This window comes from Leptidea sinapis, chromosome 1, assembly GCF_905404315.1.
Source record: "Leptidea sinapis chromosome 1, ilLepSina1.1, whole genome shotgun sequence".
Lineage (NCBI taxonomy): Eukaryota > Metazoa > Arthropoda > Insecta > Lepidoptera > Pieridae > Leptidea > Leptidea sinapis.
In genome coordinates this window covers 30982573-31000187 of record NC_066265.1, presented here as the reverse complement: position 1 = coordinate 31000187, position 17615 = coordinate 30982573, and the positions used below count along the sequence as shown (strand labels likewise).

Here is a 17615-nt window from a genome sequence, read left to right as displayed (position 1 = left end):
GTCAAAAAAATATTTTTCTTATTTAATTTACCGCCACTTCGTAAAGGATTGAGCTAATGAGAAGTGGCAAGAAACTCATTGCCGCTCTTTCAAAACAACATTTACATTTACATAGTTTTACCCTTAGAATAATAACACTCAGAACGTGAGTAGGCCCAAGCCAAATTAGGCAATTTCAATGTGGCCTTTTAATGCTACATACTTTTCCTGGTCCTCAGTGTCACGCTGTCAAGTTCCATGACAATCAGCGCGCGAAATTTAATTAAAAAATGACGTACAGTCCAGTAGCGATAGGGTGTCACATAATAAAAATAACGATAAGAAATTTTTCAAATTTCACAACTTTTAATTTAAGCTGATGGATACATTCGTCAAAACAGCAAAATATTTTGTAAACAAAACAGACGCCATTAAAAAAATATGTTGCCATCTATGAAAGTACTATTTACCCAAAGGAGGAACCGTTGGGATATTTTTTGTGTTTATTTAGATATTGATAGGAGGCTATAATGTACGACGCCACATGATGTTGTAAGTACTCAAAGTCCAAATCAAATAAACATTATTCAATTATGCTTTTTTTTATGGAATAGGAGGACAAACGAGCGTACGGGTCACCTGTTGTTAAGTGATTACCGCCACCCACAATCTCTTGCAACACCAGAGGGATCACAGGAGCGTTGCCGGCCTTTAAGGAAGGTGTACGTGCTTTTTTGAAGGTCCCCATGTCGTATCGTCCCGGAAATACCGCACAAGGAAGTTCATTCCACAGCTTTGTAGTACGTGGAAGACAGCTCACTGAATACCGCACTGTGGAGGACCGCCACACATCCAGATGGTGAGGATGATAACCTAACTTGTGGCGTGTCGTGCGAAGGTGGAATTATGCTTAAAATAAGCGCTTCGAATAGTCACTTTAAATATTTCTTTTAATATACCATAATATGTTCGGAAAAAGTTGAGCTCGTGAGAAGAACATACAAGAAACTCAACGGCCACTCTTTTTAACCAAGTAGAAAATTTTACAATGACTGTAATATACATAACGTGAGTCGTGTTTAAATATTATAAATTATTTCATAAAAAGCAATAAAGAATAATCTGTATAAATATAAATTGTCGTATATTGGATGCATCAAATGGAAATGCATGGGGCATTTTAAATGGTGACAGTTAAAAAGAGCAGGGCTGGCTTCGCCTTCTCCAGGTGGAAGTGGACGGCATTTCAATTTGCGCGAAGCCCCCTGATGTTGCAAAAGTCCACAGAGAATGTGGAGGAGGGTGGTTTGAGCCTCCTGCTCTGTTTGCCCGAGTCAGCACAGATTTTCCCCCTCCAGAATACGCGAGGCAGCCTGGGCATCCACTATTAGGTAAGGTCCTAATTGTAAACTCCCAAGGACGGATTCTCCAGGACTACCACTCAAAAATCTAACATTTTCGCATATCAACTTGTTTTAAATACTTGATTTTTGTGGAGGTAGATAAAATGTTTCCTAACTGCATTATCCGCGTACGTTGGCGTAATTTTATTATGCTATGTACCTAAATACAATACTCCGTACCAAAAACGATCATGTGTTTAGACTATAAGATTCTATAAAAATTCATATTATTTATAGTAAATATAAGTCACAGTTGTATATTTTGTGAGACAAGAGAGAAATTAGACGTGAGTGAAAACGGCGACAGATAAGTAGCTATTATTTTAACAAACATTAAACTGTCGTGAAAAAATTATTTATTGCATATTATGCACTCAATAATATGCAAAATATCACTAACACCAGAATTCCATGGTAGAAGGATTCAAGCTCTCTAAAGAGGTGTTGTATGTTTGTATTAAAATACCTACTTACGTCTGATAATAAAGTCGTACAATGTTTTTTACCGTTTTTATTCCGAGCCAAGAGTACAAACATTTACTTCACTACATATATGCAGACTTCTAAGCAATGCCACGACCTGGATAATTGACCTCCATTTCTGCTTGTATGTAAACAATTCGGTAATTTGTGACTCAGTAGCGGTGCTTCGCCCGTCACTAGCTGTCATATAGCGCTGTATACAGCGTGTTTTATTTTTACTGAGACAATATATTTTGACATTGATAAGTGTCATTTCCTTGACCTACATTGATTCAGTGATTTTGATTTTATTTAGGGAAACCCTAATGTTGAAGACTCCCTTACTTACTGTCTGAGAAACAATTTGCTTTTTTTCTGTGAAAAAATTTTTGGCATTAGGTATATATTGGTCAAGCGCGAGTTATCCATAAAAATGAATCCTTCGGATGATTTTTTTAATGCGAGTCGACTCGGTTTCATGTGAGGTTCACTACATCGTATGGGAAAATAATCCTAGCATCAGAAATTAAAATTTAATAAAATGTTTTCACATACAAAGAGCCCGTTCTTGTCAAGTGCCAGAATCACAGTCGATACTTGTCAAATTAAAGCTTAAACATAAAGATAAATTCTAATTTTAATAGTACCTACTTAGTACTTTGCTCTGTGGTGTCGCAGCTGCAGTAGAGTAACAAAACAAAAAAATTTGCCTAAATATTGCCTCTACATACATTATCGATAATATTTTTCGTCACAAATATGAACATTGCACTTATGCTACTAGGATGTCACGAAGTTATATTTGTTCTGTGGAAAAGAAGGCTTAGCGAGCAAGTGAACACCGCCCACACTCTCTGGTAACACCAGGGGGCCTACTCCTAAAATCGATATTCGATAAATCGTGGCATTAGTCGTGTCGAATCCTACTCTTAGTTACATCGTATTCAATGTCGAAACGATGATTGAACGAACGAAACATTATTCGATATTATCGGTCCTAACCCTACTCTTAGTTGAAAATGTCAGACACGAATATTCGAATTTCACAAATAATCAAACGTCACTTTTACGATAATCTCAACGACACCTTCTAGACTGTCGATGTTAATATCGTTTCAAGTTGTATAGATATATTTGCCATACAATATACATACTTAATAAATATTATTAAAATAATTATATGAGATTTACTATTCAACAGGATTTATTACTACTAAGTCATTTAAGTCCTTTTGTTGATCATTGTTTATGCGTAGAAATAATGCAAATGGCCGCCTGAGAAAAGGAAGTCGGCGAGAAGGGTTGAGTTACTTTTTTTACATTTTATTTTCCGCGAGTTTTGTATTTTTTATTCAATTTTAAATGGTCATATTATATTCATTACATATTTTTTTAACATTTACATTATGTGTAAATGATACCAAATTGATGGTGCACAGTCTGGCATGGTCCTTAGCGCCTAAACTATATTTTGACTTTTGACACTTAACAGCGACGTAGCACAGATAATGTTTAGGTTTGAACATATTTCATTCACACTAACATCGTAAAAAAATCAAAATATTAGTCTATGGTAACGATAAACGATAAGGAATTCGAACATTTGTTAGAGTAGGTTAGTTGCGATATATTCGGAGTATTATCGTATCGTTCCGAATGTATCGTTGTCGATTTTGCGAGTAGACCTCCAGATGTATCACAAGATCGTTGTCGACACTATAAAGTATAAAACAAAGGTACATACATTAATTATTCAAAAAACCGAATACGTACTATTATGTGGCAGTAAGTTTACTATGACAAAGACTTTCTAAAATCTAAATGACACCATTACCAAACCGTGGGAATGGACCGTTCCCTCCCCAGGCTCTTCATGAAATAATTTATAATACAATTATAATTATTATCTTTGATAGCTAGGTTAGATGGTAGGAACTTAGGACCTCCACGTAAGCGAGTTTCACATCCAAAGACATCATGGATGAAATGCCGATCGTAGATAAAATGGTAAGAAAAAAAAAATATATAATGTGATGTGTGATCAGTTCACAGGTGTGCTATTTTGATAGTATGTAGGTATACCTATCATTTTGGATAAAATGTCCTGTCCTTTCTTGTACCCCCTAACAACGTATGCACAAAATTCAATGATGATCGGTTGAGTGCATTAGGCGTGAAAGCATAGAAGACAGACAAACTCACATCCGTATGTATTTATAATTTTAGCTAGGATAGGTTAGGATGACGATTATACGTTTTTAAAACAATACAACTTTTACTAATAATACTTTTACTTATATTTCTTGAGTTGTTTAAGCAGCATCACAATGGACTATAAAGCATATTCTTAATAGAAGAAAAACTTACTTTAATCTATCTTGTGTTGGTACTGCAAGCGCTTGTCATAGAGAAGATATAGACTAACAGAGTTGAACGTACCGTAAAATGTGTTTTATAAACAAAGAAAAAGTAATAATAATGGATGTAGATGATGTACCTACTAAACATCAAAATAACAACTAGGTAGGCACACTACTCTGAATACAAAACAAACCATTTTATGTATTCTAGGTCTTCTAGTCTTCACACCAATAAACTCGCGAGATTATACTAGAAATAGAAAATTCACGCGCCCCAACGTTGCAACACGAAGACATGAAATAACTTGACCATGGAACTAAACAGATATGCCTTTGACCCACTAAATGTTATGATAACACACCTAGCTATAGATCAAATATTATTGGTAGTCTGTGATGGTGACGTCACCTTCTAATAGGTACCAAAGAGAATTGAAACACTACGTATAGGTACCTATCGTTCACTCAACGTAATTACATACTATTTTAGATGTCCATGTAGCTAAGTACTAACCATAATAAATAAGCTTTTTAATAGCACATCGATAATTGAAGCTATTAAAAATAATTATCACTTTCTTCAATTCGTAAAATGGAAAATAAAACTTTACCATAGGTAATATTTAGAGTTTGCATAATGGAGAAATCTTTCAGGAAAGCGAAAGTGTGACATAATATTTTTCTGCGTGCGCTTAAAATAATACTTTTGCTTGTATCGTTAAGAATAAATGTAAGGAAAGTCTTGTTTTATGTTACCATTAAAATTCTGAGATTTTAAGGTTTATTGAGACAGTTACTGCTCTTACTATAGGTACAAAATTTCATGGACGAAATTAACCAATAGTCACAACACCACAACAAAGCGGACTGAAGAAGACTGCAATTTTCAAATAATAACAGTACTGCTTCAAGATCTGTACGAAATTAAAATGACAAGTAAGTTGATGATAAAGTGATTGCACTTCGAGATCCCGCGCCATACTGACAATGTCATATTGCTTACTGAGTCTATTAGGCTCTGTAAATGGCAAGAGGGTTAAGGATAAGATGGTCCTCGTAACGCGTCTAGTAGTTTATAGGTCTAATAAGAGATTTGATTTGTTTTTCATATTGCATTTTTCGTCCTGCCAGTCCCTACCCTCTTTTTACTTAGTACTCCAGGCCATCTTTTAGTACCACTTTCTCATTATTTTAATTACACACCATTCATAACAAATTATTTTCCAACCAGACCCAGAATAGTCGCATAGTATTTGAATGGGCCTTTGAATTGTGACAATCTCAAAAAATTCCTTCTTGTTCTTGCCTGTCACTTAACTTCGTGTCGTAAATAATAAATAAGAAAATCGAAGAATAAACAAGGTATTTCCAAATAAGCTAGTTGTCAACAAAACTACAATTAATATAGCTATAATGTAAGACTTACCAGTGGGAGGCTCCTTTGCACCGGATGTTGACTAGACTATGGGTACCACAACGGCGCCTATTTCTGCCGTGAAACAGTAATGTGTATTACTGTGATTCGGCCCGAAGGGCGCCGTAGATGTATCAATCCACACACAGTTTAGTTAACGTTTTTAGTTTGGTTTTATTGATGGTCGTCGGGGTTCATAGAATTATTTAATCAATTCAAATTCCGTTACCTTTTGAATAAAATAAAAAAAATAATCTAAATTTTGAAGCCGTGGTTGTGGAAGTAAAACAATGAATCCACATCTTCCAACTCCCAGTGGGAGGCTCCCTTGCACAGGTTGCCGCCTAGATTATGGGTAGGTACCAGAACGGCGCTTATTTCTGCCGTGAAGCAATTATATGTAAACATTAGTGTTTCGACCGAGTTTCCGTAGCTAGTGAAATTACTGGGCAAATGAGACTTGACAACTTATGTCTCAAGGTGACGAGCGCAGTTGTAGTGTCGATCTGAACTTTTAGGTTTTTCAATAATCCTGAGCGGTACTGAATTGTAATGGGCAGCGCGTATCAATTACCATCAGCTCAACGTCCTGCTCGTCTCGTCCCTTATTTTCATAAGAAAAAAAAATGAAAGACATGTAGCTCGAGATTCCATTAGTGTTGTGAGTGGTTGAATAATATATTCCACCTCACCTTCGGAACATTATATTATTTTCATGTAGATAAGTATATCGGTAGTTTCTATTAATGGCATGAATATGTTGGTCATCTACCACTGGTATGAGACGTGTGATGTTATTCAACCGTTATATGTATGTTCAGATGATGCAGTTACTGCTGTTAAGACAATACATATTGTCACGATTGGTTTGATGTTTTTGCGAGGCCATAATAGCTGTGTTCAGACAGTTCCACTGACACTCTGATATCTTTGAGCATGATTTTGTATATTTCAAGAACAAGGTTCCTTATAATAAACAGTTTTGCATTGCTAGCACATGTTGGACAAAAGTTTTTAGTTACCTTCTAGTTCGAAATATATACTTGTTGTGACTATACTGCGTGCTTGTGTCACAGGAACATTATCTGGAAATGTACAAAAAAAAACTGACAAATTGAATTCGAATTATTAAAAAAAGTTTGTGTGGTACAAGGTTATACCTTGGGATTAGTTGCCAGGATCGTCCATGAATTTAAATTGACATACAGTTTGGCTATATACAATGGCTCCTTTGCACAGGATGCCGGCTAGATTATGGGTACCGCAACGGCGCCTATTTCAGCCGTGAAGCAGTAATGTGTGCTAGTGAAATTACTGGGCAAATGAGACTTAACATTTTATGTCTCAAGGTGACGAACGCAATTGTAGTGCCGCTCAGAATTTTTGAGTTTTTCAAGAATCCTGAGTGGCATTGCATTGCAATGGGCAAGGCGTATTAATTACCATCAGCAGAACGTCCTTCTCATCTCGTCCCTTATTGTCTAGATTACCGATATACACCGTTTTAATTTTAATTATAGCAATTATATTTGTCTTTCCTTCTGTTTGTACTCATTACAATACGTTTTTATCTAACCAGCGTCTCAACATACTATCTATTGTCTTTTAGAGTTAATTGTTCCGTAAATGTTTCCTTCATTGTATGTTACGTCTTAGTTACGTCAACTGCACCCGAAATTAGATAACTTGACGCCTGGGAACGAAGGCTTTCCTCAAGTAAAAGTGAAACGTAACCCATTGTAATGTCTGTTTAATATTTCAAGACATTTGTCGCCGGCGAGAGTTGATTTATGTACACGATGCTTAGGAACTTTCGATAAAGCATTTCAGATAAATTGAGAATTGGAAAATTATTGATAATCTACGTTCAACTCTTATCGTTTTAGTGTTTTCATTGTATCTGCTTCCGAGCATCGACCTTTCATTGAAACATGACTGATTACTGCAGGCAGATGATGCTTGCCGTCGATTACTTGTGAGTTCCGCTTATGGTGAGTGAAAAACTGGATCAAAAGACTGTTTTAGATCGTGTTGTAAAACCCCTCAGCAATATGCCTGTATAGCCGAGTGGTTAGCGATCCTACCTACTAAGCTAGAGATCCCGGGTTGGAATCCCGGTAGGTGCAAGCATTTATATGATGAATATAGATGTTTGTTTCCGAGTCATGGATGTTTAAATGTATTTATGTATGTTTATATGAATATATGTATGTTTAAGTAAGTATATTGTATTAAATATATCATTGTCTTGTAACCCATAACACAGGCTATATATGCTTAACTTGGGGCAATATAATTTGTGTAAAAAGTGTGTCAATATTATTATTATTATTATATGCTCTTTAAAAATTTAGCTTGGACTCTCCATTAAAACTCTGCACCTGGTGAAAAGTTACAAAATGAACAAACTTGGCTGAAAAGCAACGTTCCATGATTTGTAAGAGTAGACTGAAGTCCAGATGTGAACTCCATGGACTACAAATTATGGTCAGTTATAGACGACATGTCCTGCTCTAATCGACACACCGACATTAAGCCGCTTAAGAAATCCCCGCAAAATGTCTAGAAGAAGCAGATTTCTGATAGAAAAAGAACTTAAATGCATACATTCGTGGCCATAAAGATTAAAGTCCTGCACAAATAAATACTTATACGTTTTGTTAGATAACGTCATAAAAAATAAATGTATTTTTATTTGTATTAGGTCTTATGGCAGAATAGGCTATGTTTCACTATAAAATTCTATTTAGAACAACAACCATACCAACAACACTATAACATACGTAATATTATAAAACTTCTTCTTGTAGTATTTAGTAACATAACTTTTATTGTATATGTTTGTTATAAACATCAAATAAAACAAATAACATTATATGACTGTTGATACTCTGTTTTCTTTAATAATTTATTTGAATCTCATTTTTAATCATATAAACAGCATGTAGGATACATTTCAGTAGTCACTTGTCGTCGGTGCGAGAGTTGATGAATGGATACAACGTCTAGAAACTTTGATATTTTGTTGATTATTTCAGATAATTAATATTCATTCAACTGTCACCTTTGAATAATAGTTTCATTGAATATAATTTAAAGTCATGTATCTGTCATAATTTAAAATGTCCCTCATTTGCATGTGATGTAACTTGTACTGCCGCTTTGGGTGTCTCGTTTATACTGTCGTTATATTTTTAAACAAACGTTTACTTGTATTTTCTAGGTCATTTAATGCTCGTAATAAGGCTCTTATTTTTTTTCCTGATGGGAAATGAAGTCTTGATATAGAATATGATCTTGTCTTGAAGGTCGTTAAAAAGGAAACAATAGCTGAGGCCTTTTTCAGATTTAAGAATTTTAAATAACATATCGTCACGTTAACGCAAGCGTTACAATCATTAGTATGATAAGGACAACTGCAGCTCCAACTGAAAATTGTGAGATAAAAACAAAAAAATTCAGGTTTTTTTTTCTCGACATTTTTCTCTTCAAAAATTAACCAATCGTAACGAAGTTGTAGAAACTGAATAGGAAGGTATTGTGTGTCGGACTGTTATGGTTTTTTTGCATGTTTTGTTGTTTGCATTGGAATTGTACCTATATAAACCCACGAGCACAAGCACCACCAGGAATGATACGCGTACAAATTTCGTATTAGTTTTTGAATAATGTGTTCCCTCCAGTACACAGCCGGGCCGTCTGCATCAACGTACTTTGGTTTCCTACCGAATTCCACCTTCGCACGAAACGCCACAAGTAAGATATCATCCTCACCATCTGGATGTGTGGCGATCCTCCACAGTGCAGTTTTCAAGGAGCTTTCTTCCACGTACTACAAAGCTGTGGAGTGAGCTTCCTTGTGCGGTGTTTCCGGACGATACGACATGGGTACCTTCAAAAAAAGCGCGTACACCTTCCTTAAAGGCCGGCGACGCTCCTGTGATTCCTCTGGTGTTGCAAGAGATTGTGGGCGGCGGTGATCACTTTACACCAGGTGACCCGTACGCTCGTTTGTCCTCCTATTCCATAAAAAAAAATAACCACTCAAATTGATATATATGAAGTGCCGTATTATTATATAAGGAATGCATTCATTTTATGGAACAAAATATGATCGATAAATAGTAGGATTCTACCTACAAAATATATTGTGAGTGTCCCGTCGGATGGCTCTCCGCGGCTGTGAACCATCTTTTTAAGCCGCTTTGACGCGCCTGTTTCACTGGTAATGTTATTTTATATTATTTAGAGGAGTTTTTAGTCGGTACAGAGTATTCGCTTACGCGTACACTCGAGCCCAGAACAGTACAGGGCCTGAATACGTAAATGTATTTTTCATTTCTCATACTTGGAAAGTAATGTTGTTTTGATCTGATAATTGGGTGGAAAATGCTGCTTCCCTGCATAGAGAGGGAAAACTCATACAAATTACTTCCCACCTAAGGGCCGGAATGAACTTTAAAAATAGAACTGCTGTCAGCTGATTTATGTAAAAAAAACTAATTAAAAAAAAATGCTGCGGCCATGTGTCTTTCTAAACAGCCAGTGTGAACTTAGCGCAAACTTCTTTGAGAGGAATAAGCCGCAACAATTACGCGGTGAGTTCCATATTTAAAATTTAAAAAGTCGACTTAAATTGTCCTAATTTGATAATTAATTTTAAATAGGTACTACTAATATCATTATATATTATCAATAAATAGTTTAGATAAACAACTACTTTTATTTTCCTCATATTCGAAATGAGAAGTAGAGTGTTTAACACGGGTAAAAGAATCAATTCCCGAGGTATTTATACGCCCGAGCTCAGCAAGGGCGGCTATAGTCTGAGTTTTTTTTCGACCCTCGGTTAACAATCTACTATTCCTCCGCTTGAAAAAAAAATTACTCAATTAATTAATGGCTCGAAACCATTAATTGTTACAAACTAGATTAGTTCACGTAGAACATCGGAATGATGGTGACATATATAATCAAGAATGTTGCTTGACCGCAGACCGAGTGGTAACACGGCTGGCAAGTGACTTTTATATGAAACAATTTAAATTTCAATTCATTACTTACAGAATATTTAAAATTGTTGCAATCATCCGTGTCCTCTGTCCGAATATTCTTACGGCTAACAGTAGAGGGAATATTCCAGAAGGCGCCTCAATACGAAAAGTTTGTTTTGTCACTGTTTTCATATTTGTGCATAAAATATAGAAAAGACAATTGATCACGTATTACGTTTTGAATACGGAACATTTTACTTATGATATGATTGTCCACTTTACATAAACTGTAATTAAAATATAAATCGATGAATCTGTAAATGTTGATTTAAAAGTGTGGCAATTAGTTTCTTGTCACTTCTCATTCAAGCTCAATCTCTATTCATTTCCGAAGTGATGGTAAATGGTTAAAAATACTTTCGACATTCATAAATGTTATTTAGCTAACGGCCGTTTTCAATAACCTATCTATCCGTAGTTTAACTTACTAGAGGTAGACAAATATACCTATCCTTTTATGCTTACTTACAATTCAATAACCTATCGACAGATAGCATTGGACTACAACTTACGGCCTTACCTTAGATAAAAATCGTAACTATCGTTGACTTTTCTGTCCCAATAAACTCATCGACGGTAACTCACCTTATCCGCCACGCTGTCTGTCAATGGGAAGACATATAGCTTCCCAGCGATAAAAGTTTGTATGGAAATTGCAATAATTCACGCGTCCCAATATAAGGCGATAAGAATGACTTATCGGGTATATCGGGACAGCTTCAGATTATTGAATGCTAATTACTGATAGTAGAAGGTAGAAGTGTATCTCTATATCTGTAGATAGTATATTGGGAACGACCGTAATAATATAACTATATGTGACATAAACTATGGATAGATAAGATCTTGTCAGTTGAAAACGGCCGTAAATGAATAAAGTGATACGTATTGATTTGATTTGACATATAATAATAATATTGACTCACTTTTTACGCAAATTATCTTGCCCCAAGTTAAGCATATATAGCCTGTGTTATGGGTTACAAGACAATGATATATTTAATACAATATACTTACTTAAACATACATAAATTCATTTAAACATCCATGACGCGGAAACAAACATCCATATTCATCATATAAATGCTTGCACCTACCGGGATTCGAACCCGAGACCTCTAGCTTAGTAGGTGGGATCGCTAACCACTCGGCTATACAGGTCGTCTATATATGTTGCAGTTAAAACCATATGACAAGTGATAAAGATTCTCGTAACACGTTCACCTGCTAGTTAGCCAACACCAAACGTTTGTTAGCTCACGGCCTTAGCGATTGATTTATTCAGACAGTGTCCCGTTGCGTCCCCATAAGCTATTAAACGATTTAAATCCTTTTAACATTCAATCTGACACTTCGTTGTGGCCAAACAACTTTCTCTTATTGCAAGTATAAGGGACCGTGCAGTTTTCTTTAAGTTTCATCAACGGAGAGTCCAACCGAGTAAGAAACTCTCAAAATATAAAGTACAGACGGACTACAACTGTCTCATAAAACGTATATGTTTGAGGTTTTCTCACAGTTCACAGTTCACCAGAATACACGAGGGACAAGATACGCAAACTTGTAGGTTATAACTGGCCACTGTTCCTTAAAAAAGTTCTTAAGCCATTTATTAATACACAACATACCAGTGGGAGGCTCCTTTGCACGGGATGCCGACTATATTATGGGTACCACAGCGACGCCTATTTCTGCCGTGAAGCAGTAATGTGTAAGCATTACTGTGTTTCGGTCTGAAGGGCGCCGTAGCTAGTGAAATTACCGGGCAAATGAGACTTAACATCTTGTCTCAAGGTGACGAGCGCAGTTGTAGTGCCGCTCAGAATTTTTGGGGGTTTTTAGAATCCTAAGCGGCACTGCATTGTAATGGGCAGCTCTTATCAATTACCATCAGCTGAACGTCCTGCTCGTCTTTTCCCTTATTTTCATAAAAAAACACAAAAAAAAAATTATGAACGTTGCGGGTCTCGAACGAACGACCTCTGGCGTTCCGTGCCAGTGCTCTGAACTGAGCCAATCATTCGAGTGACGTATCGTCATAAAATCTTGTATGCTTTGTTCAACTCTCAGGTTGTGGCTTCATCTACAGTATCTACTTTACAGTATATTACTTGCTCAATTCCAATATTTTTATATTAGGAAATTAAATGCAGATGTCGCTCTTGTAAATCTAAACAATTTGTTATGTTTTTAAAGTGATAAAATTTTATGAACGATGCCGGTCTCTGCCAACTGAGCCAACCGTTCGAGTCCCGCATCGTTCATAAAATGTTGTTTATCAAATTTTATTTGTGTATTAATCCTAGAAGTGAGGGTTATCACTTTAAAAACATATCAAATTGTTTATTCATATTTTGAGGGTATTGTACAGTTTTAAGACATACATTACCTTACTTTAAAAGTGGTACATGATTGAGATATTTTTTGCATAAAATAATGTTTTTTGATAATTCTTTGCTGTTAAAGTAATCAAGGATCAAACACGGTAGTTGGTACCATAGTTCTCAATGATACTAACCATACGGGAGAAGTTGATGTAACGAAGATGGAGCAATAACAAATCATAAAGTTGGAATTTTATTGATATCAAAATTTGAATAGCCTACGGGCGGTAAATCTGAAAGTCCGCCACTGAGACAGCCCTTAAGCTCAATATGGAGCATCGGTATTTATCTCATCAAATAGGTCTCGTTTCCGTGCAGAATGGGATGAAAATAAAAAATAATATAAGAAAAATATTACATACTGTGACTAAGTCCGTATTCCAGTTGGCTTCCTAATACATGATCGACAATCAAGTATATAATATATTGTTATCACTGTGTTCAAATTTAAAACTGTGTACGAAAGAGGTAGCACTATATTTGATCATGGAATACATAGTATGACGCCTCCTGGAATACAGACTATTATCTTAAATTTGGCAGAAAGATAGAATACTATTCCTACATCAGCCTAGGGAAGCTCTGTAAGAAAAAAGCGATTGCAATTAGCGATCATTGATAAATTGACAGATAACGACTAAAATCTTGAAAAAAGAGGCGAAAGCCTAAGTCCACTACATTTTAAGCAACTGTTCGCTTCCAAACTTAGCCGGATTATACATCGTCGCCATTATATTGTAATTACTATTTCAAACTTATTTCAAATGACTACACGTTTCATACTAAACTGAATTTCAATTATTACTCAGGCATTCCCGCCTCTTATAGCCGCTATCGACTGTTTGAGCACCCCTGATCTACAGGATTATTATAGTGATATTATAACTAGCTTCTTATAGCGGTAGCAACAAAATGTCTAAAGAAAAAACTTAGCAACAAAATGTCTATAGAAAAAACTTGGTTTATTTTCAATAAAACAGTAGGTATTTATTGAAGACGTATTGAACAAAGTGCAGTCGCTTGCCTAACTTCACAGTTCACACTTTAGATTTCAGAACAGTAAACTGCCGTTTGAGTTTGACAGTTTAACGCGACCTTTACGCATGCGTGGACGTGTTTTGTAATACAAAATAGTGAAATGTGCCCAGTGGCTATCCACCCTTTATTGTAACTGATAAAGCGGTCAGATAGTGTGTAAAATGTTGGATTTTTTCCCAGTTTTCTATTGTGGATTGTGCGAGCTTATCTAGGTATGTGGTTACATCCATAATGCGCAGGCGCGAGTCAAATAGTGGCGTTTGTTTTTCATATCGAGGCTTCTTGTTTGTATTCTGTAAGCCGGTTTCTGAGTATAGTTTAATACATATTTTTTATTAATATGCCTATACTGAATCCAGTGGTGACGCTTAAATTATGTCATCGACATGCAAAAGGAATTAAGGTGCTAGAAAATGCTTTAAATTTGAAATAAATAAGTTATGTAAAATAGTTAATACTCCACTTTACATATATATTATTATGTAGATAATAGGTTAAGAATGATTCCCATTAATGAGAAATTGAAAGCAAGTCAATGCAAGAATTATGGATTGCAACAATAAATTACTAATTGTAGTTGCAATATTAATATATTATATGTATATTTAAACATACTGCATACTTTTGTTATCAGTTTTGACGTGCTTTTTATATTAAATAATTTAAACTAAAATCACGTTTGAAACTGCATTTATGCGAATTTTAAACTACTTCTTAAGGCACGATGAGCACTTTTTTAAGTTATTGAATGAGTCTGAGCCATCACGCTTTGCTATGTAGGTAACGCTCCCGTCGTCATAATCGACAAGCTGCTGTCAGGTAACCCGTCCGGAATACGCAAGTTCTGGGCATGGTCGAAAGCTAAAGTTTAGGTAACTTTATCCAGCCGCTACTCTTCCTGGGGACTGACACTGGAAAGCCGATCTACTGTGCACCTTTTAAGCCTCTCAACTACATTAAAAGACAAAATCAGCCATCTTGCGGAGTCAGAGCTCTATGAAGTACAATTAAGACGGAAAATTATCGACGAGGCGCGCATTCTCAAAAGATGTAGCCGGACTTCATTGTAGTCAAATAAATTCCATCCAATCTAGCGAGAGCTCGGGTTCAGCTAACTATACAGAAATAATCAATTTCTACTAATTACTTTGTATATAAAAGACGATCAGTAAACTTTACTATAGTAATATATACTTGATTTTAAAATATATACAATATACCTCTTGTCAATGTAGTAAATAACATGTCTTACTTTTAATATCAAATCAAGTCAAAATCACTTTATTCATGTAGGTAATGTAAAGATATAAAAGACACTTGATCACGTATTACGAATTGAATACGGAACATAAATTTACTTTTGATATGATCGTCCACTTTACATAAACTGTAATTAAAATATATCAAATCAAATCAAATCAAAATCAGTTTATTCACGTAGGTCACGGAAATGACACTTATGAATGTCAAAAAAAATAAAAATATTTTTCTTATTGAATCTACCGCTACTTCGTAAAAGGTTGAGTTTTATGAGAAGAAATGGCAAGAAACTCATTGCCACTCTTTTATATCAACATTTACACCCTCATCGTTTTACAAATCATTTTTATTAGCAATACAATATGTAAAGTGATGCAACAAAAATATATATTTATATAAAGTTTTTAGATATTAAATATTTATAGAACAATTATATTTTGTAGTATTAACCTCGTTTTGATAAACACACAGCCTATTTTATAAGTAAATAGTGACGACGAAATTCATTCTTTGGAAAATTCATAATTTGAAATTTCACCGTACCACACCTAGGCGATTTTAAGTAATGACATTTCTTACTCCGCGACCCGCACACCATCTTTGTGATAAAAATAATCTACTGGCTGCAATATCAGTTTACAAGTTAGGGCTCTACAAGTAAAGGAAAAAATAAAAGATACTCTCACGTTGTTTCATTCCATGTGATGAGCCATTTGCCAGTTTATCCCTTTCAATTAAAAAAAAGTGTTTATGTATAAATTAGGTGTTAAATACAACCAATGAAACTATTATTATACAGCATAATTAAATACCTACTTTAGACTGAAGTATGATACAAAATATAATCTAGTTGACCAAATAACATCAGTGTACGGTTCTGTTAGGTGCTGTTGTGCGCGCGCATCGTAAAAGTTCAATTTTTATGTTTCCCTAACGCGTCAAAATTAGTAACTTAAAAAAAATCCGTATCTTTTGTCGACAACTTGACAGCATTTCGGATTGAGATACTTTCTAGCGGTAAAAACAAGGTGGCCTTCACAGTTACTGGGGCTCCTGTGGACTTGTGATGTGACTTATACCGGTATAGTGCGGGATTGTTCATTATCAGATTCGGGTATTAGAGTAATAATATCATCTATAACAAAACGTCAAATATTATTAGAGAAGCTTGCCAATAACCGCTCACATACATAAATCTCTTTGCTGTTGACACACGTAAATGAAAAAAAAAATGGCGCCAATAAGGCGCCAACAGTAATTGCAGTGCTACTTCATTACGTATTAACATAGATATGGTTTTGGTAAAAAAAACGTCGTTTTAGCAAAGCAAGTAACTAAAATATTTGTGCTTTTTGTGTGTTTGACCACTGAGATTGTACTTTCATCATCATCAGCCGGAAGACGTCCACTGCTGGACAAAGGCCTCCCCCAAACATTTCGGCGGTCCTGCGCTGCCCTCATCCAACGTATTCCGGCGATCTTGACCAGATAGTCGATCCATCTTGTGTGCTGCTTACATGCTTAGAATATAAGAATCATAGTCCAAAATTTATTACATAGTTTCTGTTATATAGGTAGGTATTAACAATCGCATATTAGCTTACTTAACATACGTTAATTGCTTTTTTAACTTAAAACTGTAATTCGATATTATGGTGACATACTTCAACAAATATTCGTATAAATAAACAATGTAATTTGTACAGGTGAGGAATATGTGAATAAATATAAAACTGTTGTACTAACGAAAATTTCACTTCAGTGAGATTCTGATTATAAATAATATATAATATAGTATTTAATTTCGTTATAAATTATTATCATAAATTGTCTCATAAACGATAATAAAAGATTTTGGTACCGTTTAAGTTTTATTCATTTCTTTTAATTAATGATAACATCTCCATTTCCCGGTAATCATTAATTTATCATAAAAGTCGCAAGAAGATCACCCGACACGGTTAGTGGCGTTGACTAGTAAGCTCAGGGTCCCGGTTTGAATCTTGATAAAAATATAAATATAACTGTGTGCTTAAGAGGAGTCTGTAGGAAATTAAACGAAAATTGTTTAATTTTTTAAAACTTCAAACAAAAATTTCAATATATAATTTACGAATTACCTACATAATATGTAAAAAAAATTGTTTCATCAAAACAAGATAATATGTAAGTACTAAGTTGAAACAGGATTTTATTTTCATGGTGAAAAAAAATCTGAATGTGACTATTTTAATTTGTTATGTCGAGCTAGCTCCATACTG

The 17615-nt window shown here is 35.0% G+C and overlaps 1 protein-coding gene across 5 annotated transcripts in view; it reads left to right on the top strand.

Annotated features, from left to right (window-relative positions):
* Window positions 1–14133: 14133 nt before the first annotated feature.
* Window positions 14134–17615, top strand: part of LOC126964417 (ephexin-1) — a 132731-nt gene continuing 129249 nt past the window's right edge. For 3 of the 5 annotated variants that reach the window (XM_050808273.1, XM_050809043.1, XM_050807514.1), the window contains exon 1: window positions 14138–14306. The gene's annotated coding sequence lies outside the window, so the exon portion shown is untranslated. Of the gene's footprint in view, window positions 14307–14475; window positions 14498–17615 lie in introns of those variants that run through there. The other 2 variants (XM_050811284.1, XM_050829072.1) reach the window with 2 other exon arrangements.